The following is a 6244-nucleotide window of genomic DNA, read 5'->3' on the forward strand; positions in this document are numbered from 1 at the left end:
CATGGTGAGTGGGAGTTGTCTCTGGCTTCCTAATGTGATAGAAACAATTGGTATGGTCTTTGAATCATTGGTCGTCCCATGATGGCCCACTATAATTATCGAAACGCATAGTAACGTACAAGGGAAGACTTGGTGGTTTACAGCCTGGTTCATAAATAATGTCAACAACCTCACCAAGGGCTCCATTCACCAATCCTATATCTATCCATATATTTGTTGTAAGCATGATGCGTTGCCCCCTACAAAGGAGAACATGTTTTTCAAGTCGTTCTTTGTCCACAAGATTATTGTTACTGCTTAGACAATACATTATTGTACTCAGTGCAATTAAAGAATTCAATGATAAGTGTGTAGCACCATTGAATGTTGTATTTTCACATGCTGTCAGGTGTATGTTTGTATGTGTCATTAATAGCTTCCAATCATCCTCTATTGGATTTTCATCTCAGATATTACGTAACATTTGACGAAATTGTTTTTGGATGTTGTTGTCTCTTGCTTGTCGAAAAATTGTGTGCAAAGTGACGACTATTATGAATTGATCCCACAATAACTTAGCAGTAGAATGTGATGTATAAATAGATTTGTCCATTGTAGGTGGTAATTTAGCTAAGTCGCCAAATAGTATCATTGAAACATCACCAAATTATTCATGTTGTCAATGGGGGAAGGCTTCGCGTAGTTTGCTATCAACTTTGAGAAGCAACTTTGGTCCTATGGAGCTCATCTCATCTATAAGGATATAGTTAATATATTTCATTTCTTCCTAGAATGTGGTTAATGCTTGGTTCTATAATGACTGCATCTCTTTAATAGGTATTTTTAGCCTTGCATGTATTGTCAAAGCATGTGTATTAAATGCAGCCACTCCTGTTGGTGCTAGTGTGAGTAATTTGCTCTTACTTTGTGATGTAGAGCTGGTCAAAACCTCTCTTATACATGAAATTATGTATGATTTCCCTGTACCTACAGTGCCTTGTATGATCATGTGTAATGGTTTATTAGATTGACATTTTTATGCTCCTCAAAAGTTTCGAGTTCTAGTCTCTATTATGGTGATAACATTGACATATCATGCCTGGTTATTGTTGGTGTAGGTTCACTACACCCTTTTTTTTAAATGTATGGAATGTGTAGCAATTTCATGTAAATCTTGTGCGACTTTACCATGGTCCCACTGATAGTTTCTATCAAATTCACGTCTTTCGAGCATATCAAAGTCATTTAGTGATACAATACTTGTTGGGCCCATTTGAGAGAAAGCTTCCCATTCATTTATGTCCATTATTCTATTTGCATTATTATCTAATGTCACAAAAAAAAGTCTAATAAGATTTTTTATACATAGAACATTATAAAGATACTTTTAAAATCTTTATTATTTTTTCTTCCTTTCAAACCATCGAATACACCCTATTAAACCCTTCTTTTGTCGACGTTTGTCCCTTCTTTTCAATAATTTATCTTCTATGCAACTTTTGTTGGTATCTTGGCAACCTTTTTCATCTATCATGAACTTGATAGGATCTTGGTCATTATGGCATGTACATGGCTTTATCCTCCTCCAAAGGCATGGGTGCTACATGAGCATTGGCATTGTTATTAAGGAAGTACAAACTATTGCAGTGGTTTCCATCATGATATGAGAGATGAAGTGTGGGTGTTTATGAGCTATGAATATTGTAGGTTTGGGATTGTTGGCCTTTCAAATAGTGCACATGAATGTTAGTTTGAGTCACCATGGAGGCTACATAAATCTCACAATGGTCTATACAAGTTCCGTCTTCTACCATTTTTTCATAGTATTCTTCAAAATTCATGTCATCTTTCTGAAAAAAGAAAGGCTCAAAGTATGAACGATTCTCCATAATGTACTCCACTACCATATTACAATACTTTGAGTGTTGCTCTTGGTCACCTTCAAGTTGATCTGCTAGGGCTCTAAAAAACAATTTCCATCTTGTAGCATTTGCACCACTCTTATCTGCAATCCATTATGTTGAACCTTCATTTCTGCTTGGCTCTCCTCCTCACTTTCTACTTCATCCAAAATGATGCTTAATTGAGATTGTTTGTATTCTTCTTTGATAGGCATGTTTGACAGAGAAAGGGGTAGTTATGGTTAAATATTTATTTAACATATAATTCAAATAGATACTAAAATGTGTAATTCAATCTTACATATAAGTCTTAAGCATCTCATTTCAAAAGTGAATAGTGCTATGTTCAACTATTTTGTAATGGTCTCGACGTTTGCCTAAATTATCGAATGTATTTATGTGTGATCTTAGAAAATATGAAGACAACCAATTATAGAACCCATTTAAATGCAACCCTGAATAATACAAATCCAACAAATTCAATTTTATGAACATGCACATCAGATAGTACCTCTTAAGGTGTAGGAGACAAATAGTTACAATCAGAAGTGATGGGAGAGCCAAAGGTGAAGCTAATACATCTTTTGTAAGATGTGAGAATCCAACACTAACATGTCTTCTATATATAGAAACCACTTACATGTTCTTGACATATTGTGAGGAGAATACAATTACATGTCCATGCATACACCCACCTTCCATTTATGCAAAGGCTTCCAGCCTTGAAGCTAGATCAACTTCTCTTGCCAAAATTTTTCCATGGTCAAATTGACCCTCTCAAATGTGCATTACAATTGGGCTCACTCTGGTAACATCTTTTTGTTGTTCTACTATAAATAGCAAATGTTTTTTTTTTTCCAGTCTCATGAAGAATTTTTAAAGTCTCGTGAAGATCTCAATTTTTTTATTATCCAAGCTCACCCATTGAAATACACCAAACAAAAACTCACAGACATATGAAAAAGCTTAGAGTTGTAGTCATTTTGTACATTTGTTTGCATTGCAGGAACACTTTTTATTGCACAAGAAATAAAAGTATTTTGTTAAATTGGTAGCCTGGTTTGCCACTTTAGTGAAAGTTTAAAAAATCATATTTTGTGATTATTTGACCAACGTGCATGAGCAATGAAAATGTCAATATTCTATAAGGGTTGATTGTCTTAAACTTTCCAAAAAAACACTATCCAATTTGAACATAAATCGGTGCTTAATTGATATCAAAAGAATTTCATTCAAATAATTGTAGGAAATGATTCTTCTCCTTTCAAATGGCCCATTTTGAGCACAATGAAAACTTGTTTCAACTTAACCAAAAACCAGTTAAACATTAGAAATAGAATTCATGACATTACAGAATTCACTCAAAAACTGAAATATGGACCCTTCGAAGATAATTTTATTTCAAACTCTCACTATGTTCATGGCTAGAGGAAATAAATCGATATACATTTATACCACCTAACCCTAAACCAGGCAAAGAATAGTAACAGACAATGCACCTATTGAGTGCTTCCAAATTAAAATAACTAATTAGCAAGAAAAATAGTATATATCTAGAAATGAAGAGAATTGTCTTGCAATAGACTTATTAAGAAGAAAATGGCACTTACTGGTGTGGCGAGTGTGGTTGGGTGGACAAGGTAGACTTTCTAACAATGTGTTTCCCACAATGGAACTAGGGAGAAGTGGTGGGGGAATATGCACTGGGACATATATATAAGGTCACTTCCATCATCGTAGTGGCAATCGTGTTTTCGTGCATGTGTACATCTTGTGTAATGGTGCCATGTTGATGTACTTGATGCCTTTGAACTTGTGTTTCTCCATGTGGCTTCTTTTACTATTCTCATTGGGATGCATATCCCATTTCATCTGACATGAATCTATTGTAAGATCTTGGGAAAAAAAGTTATTCCTCTGACAATTTCGGTGTTGGAAATGGACAAACCCACAACCCTTCAAAAGATGTTGTAGTTCTTTACAACCTGACCAAATTTTGAATACTTTTTTAGTTTTGTTAAACTTGATTAGGTTTTGGAGAACTTTAAACTTTTTGAAGTTTATTTTCAATATTATTTTAATATGAATCTAAATCTTTATAATTCTAAATAAAGAATTAAATTTTGTTTACTAAAGTTGATATTATTAAAAATAATGAATAAAAGTTCTACTATATAAACTAATTTAACAAACAAACATACATACATATATATATGTGTGTGTGTGTGTGTGTGTGTGTGTGTGTGTGTGTGTGTGTGTCATCAAAAATATAATGATAAAGCTAATACCAAAACTAAACCCTAACTATAATGATATCCATAATTAAAAACCTCTCCTTAGAAATAATCCTAAATATAGTCAAGATTATACCTTAACAGTAAACTCTATTTTAGTAAGTATACTATGTTTTTGGGTAAGATTTGAATTTGTGATTTGTTAAGAGAAAGAAAATTCTATAATATTGAATACATTGTCAGATAATCTTTGCATCTTTATAAGTGTAACAACTATTGGGTACTCGTTGAAAGACAACTCCACATGTTTATTTATCATTCAAAGGAAAGGGCGGAAAGAATGTGAAATTTTTTTATTTTAATAATTGTTGATTATTTATTTTGAGATTTCTTGTTTTGAAGGAATATTTTAATGTTCAAAAGTAGACAAAAATTTGTGAGTCTCGTCCACAGAGAATAGTTTTAAAAAAGATTATTATTTTTCACTTGGATCAACAGCTCGTAAGAACTAAAATTTCATGAACTGTAATTTTTAAAAGCATAAATGATGTGCAAGATTTGGGGAAGTTTCCAAGCATCTGCACCAATGTTATTTATTTGGCTTTTCCTTCACTATTAATCCACATAATTTTCAGGGTACAACACTATTGGATTCTACCACTCTACTATAAACAGTTAATAGAATGCAATAGGAGCCATACTTACTTGAGGCAATTTCCAAGGTGTAGCATTATTTCAATGTAATAATTGGGTAGTCAGATGCTTTAGAAGATACATTAGAAGAAACATAAGAAGAAAGAGAGGTGCTACAATGTAAGTCTGTAGGTGATGATTTGGACATAACAGATTTCCATACTTACCGACACCACATTCCTGTTTATTGGCATAAGTTTGCCTAAAAGTACAAACAATATGAGTGAAGTGTTCTTAGGAGAAATAAATTTCAATTAGAATGAAGTTGGAAATTTTAATAGAATAGAGAATGAAGCCTGTTTGTACAGTATTTGAGCAATTTGGCGCATAGAATGAATGTACTTTTTAATTTTGGTAGGTAGAGGATGATTGACAACACACACAAACTTAGCTAAGTGAAAATTATGGACACCTAACATAACACATCTACAATAAGAACTTGATTCAAACTAAAACTCTTTGACTTAATCCTAAACTAAACTTGTGTTGCCAGCAACTCAACAAGGTTTTCCATGTGCAACAAAATTATTTATTGACTAGTTGGAACATTAACTATAACAAGATCCCTATTAAATAGGAAGTGTCAATTATTATAGGAATGAGGGAGTTATAACCGAACCTATTTAGATCCATTTATCGTAATTGAATTCATAGTAAATATCTTCAATTTAACATTATTAGTTATTTACTAAGAGTTAAATCTCTATATAAAAACCATGATTATATTTATTTTTTAATAGACATCCTTCTATCTCATAACCAAAATTTAATAATTAGCATATTAATAGTGCTAAATTAATAATACAAGTACCTATATCATATAAATTATATATTTATGTATAAATAAGAATGATACTAATATCTATGATAATATTTTTAGTTGTCTAATAATTTATCATTTTTATATAACATAAATTTTCTATATATTTATATGCATGAACAACCATACAAATTGACTTGATCTGCACATCCTCCATATCTTTATTTTTATATATAACTAATTAAAATAAAAGTGTAAATTATATTAGTAATAGATTTATTGAATGAATAATCGAGTAAGATACCAAATTTGATTTTAATGGTAATTAGGGCAATTAAGACACGATTACAGAAAGGATTGAACCGTGTGCTGAGCACCTTCACTTACCGTTCTAATCTCATATCACACACAATGACAAGTTTATACGAGTATTGTTTGCTAGATATTTATGTTTAGGAGTTGAAGTCTAAATATATATAAGAGAAACAATGTCGATAACATTGAGTAAGAATCAACTGTTCTCTCCACTGGTTGTTACGTTGGTGTAGGAAGCTGTGTAAGATGAAAGGAGCCCTCATTGCTTAGCTTTTCTCTAATGTCTTCCCTTGCATAATCAAGTCAATGTGACAAGAAGTATAGCATTTATTGGCCATATAATCAATATAGGAATTTTTTAT

Source organism: Cupressus sempervirens, chromosome 5 (assembly GCF_028749045.1).
Source record: "Cupressus sempervirens isolate cs-2001-9-10 chromosome 5, ASM2874904v1, whole genome shotgun sequence".
Lineage (NCBI taxonomy): Eukaryota > Viridiplantae > Streptophyta > Pinopsida > Cupressales > Cupressaceae > Cupressus > Cupressus sempervirens.